This window comes from Xenopus laevis, chromosome 5S (assembly GCF_017654675.1).
Source record: "Xenopus laevis strain J_2021 chromosome 5S, Xenopus_laevis_v10.1, whole genome shotgun sequence".
Lineage (NCBI taxonomy): Eukaryota > Metazoa > Chordata > Amphibia > Anura > Pipidae > Xenopus > Xenopus laevis.
In genome coordinates, this window is record NC_054380.1 from 129,242,011 (window position 1) to 129,253,098 (window position 11,088).

Sequence of the window (11,088 nt, forward strand, 5' to 3'; positions counted from 1 at the left end):
TTTTTATATTCAATTTTGAAATCTGACATGGGGCTAGACATTTTGTCAATTTCCCAGCTGCCCCAAGTCATGTGACTTGTGCTCTGATAAACTTCAATCACTCTTTACTGCTGTACTGCAAGTTGGAGTGATATCGCCCCCTCCCTTTTCTCCCCCAGCAGCCAAACAAAAGAACAATGGGAAGGTAACCAGATAACAGCTCCCTAACACAAGATAACAGCTGCCTGGTAGATCTCAGAACAACACTCAATAGTAAAACCCATGTCCCACTGAGATACATTCAGTTACATTGAGAAGGAAAAACAGCAGCCTGCCAGAAAGCATTTCTCTCCTGAAGTGCAGGCACAAGTCACATGACATGGGGCAGCTGGGAAATTTACAAAATGTCTAGCCCCATGTCAGATTTCAAAATTGAATATAAAAAAATCTGTTTGCTCTTTTGAGAAATGGATTTCAGTGCAGAATTCTGCTGGAGCAGCACTATTAACTGATTCATTTTGAAAAAAAAAATTTTTCCCATGACAGTATCCCTTTAACAGAAAGTTTGAATCTTTTAATTAAGGAGAGCACAATGTTGATCTCCGACAGAGAGCTCCAAATTACGGACGGGCCATCACTCATAGATGCCATTTTATTCAAATAATTCAATTTTTTTTTTAAAATGTTCTCCATAATACCATTGTACTTGATCCAAACTAATCCTTACTGGAAGCAGAACAATCCTATTGGGTTTTATTTAATGTTTAAATTATTTTTAGGGGACTTATGGCATAAATATCCTAATGACAGAAAGACTCCTTATCCAGAAAACCCTTGGTCCTGAACATTCTGGATAACAGGTCCCATACCTGTATATTAAAAACCACAGTGGTGTAAAGCTTGGTCAAGTAAAGGTACTGGAAGATATTGGTTCCAGGGTGAGTATTTAGAAAATAATATGGTTACTATATATACTCTACATCAGGGGTCCCCAATATTTTTTTACCTGTGAGCCACATTTAAAGGGGTTGTTCACCTTTGTAACAAAATGACAAATCTAACAGTTCACATGAATAGAACAAACTTTTCCATAGAAATAGTTAACAGAAAAAGTACAGTTCAAGAGATATTCACCTCAGAAGTGTCCCTGTACTAATCCTTCAGTTGCACACAGACCCTGTGATGGGAGGGGGTCACTGACCCCCAAAAACACTACAGTGTTCACTTCCTCTTCCTTATATGACATCACACATTGTACTGGCAGCTAACTTAACTCCTATTGGCTATGTCTGCTGTCAATCTGCCACTGCTTCCTGTGCTGGGCTGTGCTGGGGAATTTGAGCAGCATTCAGGTACTGAAGAGAAACTGTTACAAGTTTGTGAGAGGGAGGGGGAGTGTGGGCTGTGTGCAGCAGAGACTTCAACTGTGCAGATGGGGGGGATCGAGGTGCTTGGGACCTGGAGTTTTACGGATAATGGATCTTTCCATAATTTGGATCTTCATACCTTAAGTCTACTAGAAAATCATGTAAACATTAAATAAACCCAATAGGCTGGTTTTGCTTCCAATAAAGTTATATCTTAGTTGGGCTCATGTACAAGCGACTATTTTATTATTACAGAGAAAAAAGAAATCATTTTTAAAATGGATACTATGGGAGATGACACTTGTACTTTCCAGAAATATATTATTTGGGGGGGGGCATGTATTATTTTGTGTATTTATCTCATAAAAAATCATTATTCAGCAGCTGACTATTTGTATGAGCTTGAGGCTTTCCAAATGAGTTGAATTTTTGTGCATAAAGTAAAATATTTTTCTGGTATAGATCCCTATATCATGAAAAATATAACTTTTTAATTTTTTGGTATTTAGAGCTCTAAATCTTGTTCCAGAAGTGGAACACTTAAACACTTAAAAAAGGTATCGTTTTCCTAGGTAAATTACTGCCCCCCCCCCCCCCCGGGAGAGCGCACAAAATCACTTAGGGTTTCCACCTCACCCTTTTAAAACCAAACACATATGAAATCCACAGCCTGCATGGCTAATTAGCAATTAATTTAGATGCATGATACATGGCTGCACAGAAATCAGTTCAGTCTGCAGCATCTAAATGAGTTGATAATTAGCCATGCAGGCTGTGGATTTCATATGTGTTTGGTTTTAAAAGGGTGAGGTGGCAGCCCTACTGTCCCTGCTAGATGTTACATACGTTTCTAAGCAAGTCAGTGCTGGTTTTTGTTGCAATTTTGTAAATAACTGACATTATGCTTAATGCCAAAGGTATTAAAAGATAAAAATATAGAAAAGCCAGTATTTATTCCCAGAGGTTGCACTCCATTCAGTTTTAGTCTAGGCAGAAGGAGAGTGCCAGAATTGGGAGAACAATGTTGCTCCTTCCTTTTCTGCAGTATTTGTCTGCATGGCTGTGTGATTGTTTGTTACAAAGCAGGTTTGTTTATATGCTGCGTCTGTTAACCTCTGCCATTACAATTGAGTAATCAACCAATGACCATTCAAATTATGTGACCGGTTACAGTTCACAAGCACCCAATAAATTACTAGGAGGAGGGCAGTATCAACATCCAATAGGAAACAAGTAAGGGCAAAGCCTGGGCATGATGATGTCATCATATAGGAAGTTCTTGGTGTGTCAGGTTCAAAATAGGCCACTCCCATCACTTCAGAAAACTGGTCAGAGAGACAGGAGAAGGACTGAGTTAATAGGTATAAAAAATTAGCTTTTACAATGGCATTTTTACTTTTTGTTATGGAAAATGGGTTTTCTAACACATTGAGAGCATTGTTAGTGGTTTCATAAGATTTGTACATTGAAGGTGAACAACCCCTTTAAATGTAAAAAGAGTTGAGGAGCAACACAAGCATGAACAAGGCTATGATGATGTCAGAAAGGGCTGTGATTGGCTATTTGGTAGCCCCTATATGGACTGGCAGCCTACAGGTGCCTCAGTTTGGCAGTACACTTGGTTTTTACCTAAACTTTCCTCTAAGACAGGAATTTAAAAATAAGCAGCTGCTTTGAGGCCGCCGAGAGTAACATCTAAGGGGTTGGTGAGCAACATGTTGCTTGCGAGCTACTGGTTGAGGATCACTGCTCTACATAATACATAGATATAAAACATATTAGGGCTCATCCTTGACACTGGGGGCAGGGCCGGAACTAGGGGTAGGCAGAACAGGCAGCTGCCTAGGGCGCAATGCTGTGGGGGCACTGGGCAGGTGCCTGTTCAAGATTCTTCTTCTACCCCTAGTCCAGATTCACTCCCCTCTGCAGGTCTCGCCTAACCCTTCTGTCCCTTCCCCTCTCTCCAACACCTCCCTCCCTCACCTGTCTGTCCAGCCCTCCCTTGCCTGTCAGTCCCTCCCTCCCCTGTCCGTCCCGCTCCTGCCCCAAACTGCCCCTCTGCTTCCCCTTCTTGCACCTACATTATGGTGCGCCAGCGCATGTACGCATGCATGCGGTGGGCCAGTTTAGCCGTCGAGTTTGCCTAGGGAACTTGGCCAGCTTGGCTTGGCCTGGCCCTACAGCTGGGGGCAAGGGCACAAAGGGGTACAAGAGCATGCCACCTTGTGCTCATTCTGGAAACACTTGTTAGACCCTGCCTCCTGCACTCTACACTAAGTGCTGGTTAAATAATCTGGTGCCTAATACAGAGAGCAGCGCTATGACACATGGGTAAGCCATGTACTCACGAGCAAGGTAGGGAGTGGAATGTTGTGCAGAGACAGGTCTTAACAGTGTGTCTTGTCGCTTCTCTCTGCACTGAGCTCCAGATTAGGGGATTGGTGAGGAGATACCTATGTGCATCCCCCACCACTTCTCTTGGATCCTCTACTACAGTCAGCTCTGGATCCAAATGTCATTACCCAGACCTCTGCTCTCTGGCCTGTTGCCATTTGCAGACCACCAATCACAGTATGCAAAGTGCAGAAAAATGGTTGCTTTCGGCCTTACTTTGCACACTGTGTTCCGTCTACCTAATATGGAGGTACAAAACATGTCTATGCTGACAATTTACAGGGCAATAGAAGTCCAAGATTAGGAGGACAGCATATTCTGTACAAGAGAAGTCCAGGGTTAGGAGGACAATATCTGCATCCATGATATATCTATCTATCTATCTATCTATCTATCTATCTATATATATATATATATATATATATATATATATATATCTATATATATATATATATATATATATATATATATATATATATATATATATATATATATATATACTGTATATATATATATATAAATATATGTGTGTATATATATATATATATATATATATATATATAAAGATATATCTAATCAGTATTCCTGGCAACTCAGTGCTCTGCCTCATTGCCTCTTTTCCCAGCTGACAGCAGATGTACGAAATGGGGTAGAAAGCAGAAAACAAGTGAGACTTCAGGGAGAAGAAGAGATATGACTTGTGTGATTAGTCCCACTTTGCAGTGACTTGGTGGGCATTATAAGAATTTGACAAAAGGCTTTAAGCCTCCATCAAATTACATTATAAATCTAGCTAGGGAATATTATAATTGTAAATCAAGTAGAACCTTTGAAGGAAAAGTGCCTTGAGAGTTTCAGAAAGAATGTAAAATTGCAAATGTGAAGCTTCTAGAGGTATAACTGTATTGCATCAAGAGAAACCCCTTTCCCAGGAGTCCAGGAATGTAAGAAAGCAAACCATTTGAAGGAAATGCCTCCATATCCTAGTCCTGTCCTTGTTTGCAAGATAGAATTTAAATCCCCTCCCAAGAGCAACATGAAAATGTATTTGTGGAAATGTATTACATTAATTTTTTAGTGAATGTTACACTTGGATCACAGCTCTGTGATTGTCAAACCTCTTCAGTTCATATTTCAGAATTTATTGAGGTCTGGCATGATGCAGAGACTGGCGAATTGCTAATGTGGTGCAAAAGGGATCCCATTCTCAGCCTCAAAACTATAGGCCAGTTAGTCTGACATCAGTGGTAGGAAAGCTTTTCAAAGGGTTAATAAAGGATAAGCTACTGGACTTCATAGCAAATCATAATACTATGAGTTTGTGCCAGCATCGTTTTAGACGTAATAGATCTTGCCAGACTAACAATTTCTAATCTATACAGATATTTTCCCTTGTCAGTGTTGCTTTAATTTTAGTTTTGCGAGGGATCTATGCCTAATTTTCCCTAATACAGTGTAGAAATTAGAATATTTACATTGATGATTTGTTCCATTGATGACTCAAGGACATTAATGAGATATAGGTAGCAAGGAATCTACATCTCCTTTGCCCTAATTCACTATGGACCTTAGAATTGTGATACTGATGATGTGCTGCATTGACGATTTGTCTCCATTAATAAGATGTTATGGATTTTGAGGTGGACATTTGAACTGTTAATATTCTTCAAAGAATTTATCCACTGGGAGTAGTTAAATAACAGCAGGACAATTTTTGTTTTCAGAGCTTCAGCTCTGTGTTGAGAAGCCCAAAATCAGTATTTTGCTCAATGATTGATAAGGTCCCTCCAGGAATCTGACGATGTGATCACAATGGTTGCTCTTCTCACTTACTGAGCTGATTGAAAAGTCTTCTATCTTGATGATAGCAGCATGGCAGTTAACAAAAACCTCTCATTGCCTTCTCACAAAAGAATTCCGCCTAAACTAAATGATGTTTAAAAATGCTCAGCATGTGGTACTGGCTGATTCTCAGGCTGATGGAGAAAGAGCGTGGATTCCATAACCCATTGTGAAGCATGAGGGTTTCATGATCTGCCAATGAGGAAACCTCTTGTTTGACCGTAGTTGTTGTAAAAAAGGGAACGTCCAAACACGGATGGATGGTCTACTGAAATGATGGACAAATCCTTATTGCAAGAGTGGCTTGCCTTTAGCTTTAGCATATTTGTGTCGTTTTTTTTATTTTCTGCTTTATAATGTTTCTGGAAGGTAGCTCCACAAAGCATAACTCAAAGGAGAAGGAAAGCTACGGAGGCATTTTATTGCCAATAGATTAGCTGCAATAGTGCAAGCTAGAATGTTATATTTATTCTGTAGAATGTTTTACCATACCTGAGTAAAAATCTCTAGAATCTCTCTCTGTTTGTTTAGGATAGCAGCTTCCATATTAGCTTGGTGTGACATCACTTCCTGCCTGAGTCTCTCCCTGCTCACTTCTAGTTCTGGGCTCAGATTACAGCAGAGAAGGGAGGGGGGAAGAGGAGCAAACTGAGCATGCTCACGCCTGGGACAAGGTAGTCTGATACAGAAGTCCATGTGTACACAATAGAAGGAAAGGATTGTGGTGTTTCTTTTGACAGAGGACTCAGAACAGCATTACTTTGGTGTATTTATATAGACCTTTCTGATAGGGCTTACTTCGTTTTAGCCTTTCCTTCTCCTTGAAAGTGGTGGCTCACCTTTTAGTATGTTATAGAATGTCTGATTCCAAGCACCTTTGCAATTGGTCTTCATTATTTATATACTTGTACTTTTTGAGCCTTTTTCTTCTGTATCTTTCTAGCTTTCAAATGGGGGTCACTGACGCCATCTAAAAAGGCTACAAATGTATTGTTATTGTTATTATTTATTACTCATCTTTCTATTCAGGCCTCTCCTATTCATATTCCAGTTTCTTATTGAAATCAGTGCATGGTTGCTAGGGGAATTTGTTGAAATTGCAAACTGGAGAGCTTCTGACTAAAAAGCTAAATAACTCAAAAGCCTCAAATAATAAAAAATGAAAACCAATTGCAAATGGTCTCAGAATATCACTCTCTACTCTCATACTAAAAGTTAATTTAAAGATGAACAACCCCTTTAAGGCTAAACCCAAAACCACTGCATTTGGGGGCACACCACACCCACCCACAAATCTAGACTAATCTCTCTATTTTTTGAATGCCATAAAGCTACCTTTTAAATGCATTGGCCATAACAATTCACTTAAAGGGATACTGTCATGATGTAGTTTTAATTATAAATTACATTGTTTACACTGCAAATAATTTGCTCTACCATGTAAAATGTTATTCCTTAACTTCAGTTGTAATATTGGTGTGTAATCAGCCACCTCAGGTCATTTTGCCTGGTCATGTGCTTTCAGAAATAGACAGTACTTCAGGGTGAAACTGCTTTTCAGGCTGTTGTTTCTCCTACTCAATGTAACTAAAGGAGTCACAGTGGGACCTGGATTTTACTATTGAGTGCTATTCTCATATGTACAGTATGTATGCTGTTATCTTATGTCAGGATTACATTCTGGTTACATTCCCATTGTTCTATTGTTAAAGTGGCCATACACGGGCAAGATGCCAATATCGGTCCTTTATGCTAATTCTGCATCTTTTCTGCCCATGTATGGGGTTTTCCGAAGGGCCTCCCCAATTAATATCTGGCCAAAAATCAGCCTGATATCATTTGGACAGGTTTGATTTTCCTTTGTGATCGAGGGTCGAATCAGCTAGTAGATTCGGTCCTCATCGCGTCATCGGCCATTGCCATCGCTGTAATCTGAACGTTTGGCCCTAGAGCGAATAATCGGATTAGCCCGTTTTCGTCCTGATTTTGGTGGGCATATCGGGGAAAGATTTGCTTGTTTGGCGACATCGCCAAATGAGTGGATCTTATAGTGAATGGCCACCTTTAGGGTAAGGGCACAACTGGATTCGGGGAGATTTAGTCACCTTTCGACACGGCGCTTCATATTCCGAAGTTGCCTCACGAGGAAACTTCGGGCAACTTCGGAATACAAAGCACCGCGTGTGCCATGCCGCAGACGACTTTTCATTATAGCCGACGCAAGACAGAGGGAAGGCGTTTGGGGAGATTAATCGCCGCAAAAACTAAACGATTAGTCACCAGGCGACTAAATCTCCCCGAATCGCCAGGTGTGCCCTTACCCTTAGGCTGCTTGGGGAGGAAGGGAGGGGGTGATATCACTCCAACTTACAGTGCAGAATAAAAGAGTGACTAAAGTTTATCAGAGCACAAGTCATATGACTGGGGGAACCCGGGAAACTGACAATATGTCTAGCCCTATGTCAGATTTCAAAATTAAATATAAAAAAATCTGTTTTCTCTTTTTAAAAAATTTCAGTGCAGATTTCTGCTGGACCAGCACTATTAACTGGTGCATTTAAACTGGTGTTCTTTACTATGCAACAGATCAGACTGTAGACTGAATAGACACATAGAATAGATGCATGGGCAAATTTAAGATAGCAAACAGTGTCAAACTGGGACACCAGGGGCCCACCTAAAAACCTTAGACCAGGGGTCCACTCTCAGTACTATTTTCTTCCTAGTCCTCACTCAACCTTTATTCCCCTAGTCTCTTTTCTTTACATACTATAATCTATTATTCCATTAAGGAAATAAGAAATGGACATGAAATAGGCCAAATGTTTAGAAGCAGGAGGGTCCACTGACATCTGGGCCGTCCGGGCGTTTTCCTGGTATCCCGATGGGCCAGTCCGACACTCCAGAGTTGCAGTTTATTGTTTCATCTTATGACCTCCTGAAAATCAGCAACATCACTTTTGGGGAGGTTTGAAAAACCCATTGGAGGAGAACCATGTCAATTAATCGAGTCCTCTCCTGACAAATCTTTATAGAACGTCAATATGATCCTTCCTGTGGCCTGGTGGGACGAGCCTGATGTGGCCCAGCACACCGTGGCCAAACCATACAGGGATCCAATCATCTGGTGATCACCCCAAATGAGTAGATATCCTCGTATATGATCTGTTTAAGTCTTGTATTAACGTAACTTACCCATACTAGGTCATGAATATTTACCCTGCATTGCAGATTGTGTCTTGAAGTGCTTAACACAAGAGTTCAGATAGTCTCCCTCTTGGGAACTTTTAATGTTGTGTTCTTTGCATATTTACTGTCACACATAACAATGAAACTTTATGATCCCTCTATAGAACAGATGGTTCTCACTAAATGAACTCTCCCATTCCACGTAGGTGATGTTTAACCCTTTGGGAGGACCCCAGTATTGCGCAGGGAGTAGCAGTTTTGGAGTAGTGCAATAATAGTAGCTAATTTGCTCCAAGTCCAGTAACCTATATAAACCTATATAAACCAATCGAGCACCAGTTTTCCAACACGGACAAGTAAATGCTACCTGCTGATTGGTCTGGCACTGATATTAAATTCCCACTCTATTCATTTTGTGATAGCAGTGTTTTTGATCGTGTTTTCTAATCAGGAATTCCTTAACAGTTCAGCGTGTTATGCCAAATCTTAGAAAAAGTCTTATGAATGCTGTGACTTCTCTGAGAAATAGATTTTTACTTTTGGCTTGGCTGCTTGTTATAAATCATATGCCCATTTGGCACACTTTCCCGGTGCCATCTAGTAACTGTCATTGGGATCTTACAGATTTCATAAATGTGCACTTTGCAGTCCTTTTGCCAAACGGCTCATGCTTTCCAATATGTTGAGTGCCCTTCACCCTGGCACTGCAAGGGGGTGGGGACTTCAAAATTAAAATCAAGCCTCCAGTTGCAGTTACAACTCCCAGCATCCCCTGACAGCCTAGGGTGCATATGGTCGTTGGCACTGAATTAGGTACACGGATCCCTTTGCCTATTTTTGTGCCAAATGAATAATACTTTCATCTGGTTTTCACTAGTGGTCCTTCTGATGCCCAGGGTGAACACATTCTTTCCCATGTTAATGTTGTTATAAAAAAAGAAGTGAAAATACCAGTGGTTCCAGTTTTAAGCCTATAAAGTAAAATGTGTAGCCCTGCAGGGGTAAGGAGTGAGGCTTTCAGACAGTTGGAGAGGGCTGTTATGTTATCCCTGCTCAGCCTCTGCAGTGCGTCAGTTCTCCACAGCCCAGACAGATGAGCATGGACTTTAACCCACTGTGCACTGGGAGGCCTAACATTTAATGGAGGCCGGTGAATGGAAAGTGACCTTGCCTGTCTGACAGAGGTTAAGAGCTCAATATAGAAATGCAATAGATGATTAAAGACCTTGTCAGTTTCCCCCGCAGACCTTGAAGAGAGGATGTGTGAAAAGGGAGGGCGGCAAAGTATATACACTTCTGCATGTTTAGCCAGCTAGTAATGGCACAAATATACTAAGGGACGACTCGGACAGACCGTTCACATGAAGCACAGGTGAAAACATATTCATAGATAAGAACAGTGGAGAACAGGTGGAAAGATAGATAAGAAAAGATATGGAAAGATAGATAGATGATAGATAGATAGATAGATAGATAGATAGATAGATAGATGATAGATAGATAGATAGATAGATAGATAGATAGATAGATAATAGATTGATATATTAATAGATAGATAGATAGATAGATAGATAGATAGATAGACAGACAGATAGATAATAGATAGATAGATAGATAGATAGATAGATAGATAATAGATTGATATATTAATAGATAGATAGACAGACAGATAGATAAATAATAGATAGATAGATTGATAGATAATAGATGATAGATAGATAGATAGATAGATAGATAGATAGATGATAGATACGTAGATAAATAAATAGATAGATAGATAGATATACTAATAGATAGATAGATAATAGATAGATAGATAAATAGATGATAGATAAATAGATGATAGATAGATAGATAGATAGATAGATAGATAGATAGATAGATAGATAGATAGATAGACTAATAGATAGATAAATAGATAGATAGATGAACAGATAGATAGATAAATAGATAGATGAATAGATAGATAATAGATAGATAGATAGATAGATAAATAGATGATAGATAGATAGATAATAGATAGATGATAGATAGATAGATAGATAGATAGATAGATATACTAATAGATAGATAGATAATAGATAGATAAATAGATGATAGATAAATAGATGATAGATAGATAGATAGATGATAGATAGATCTACTAATAGATAGATAGATAATAGATAGATAGAAAGATAGATAGATAAATAGATGATAGATAGGTAGATAGATAGATAGATGATAGATAGATAGATAGATAGATATACTAATAGATAGATAGATGATAGATAGATGAGAGAGAGAGAGAGAGAGAGAGAGAGAGAGAGAGAGAGAG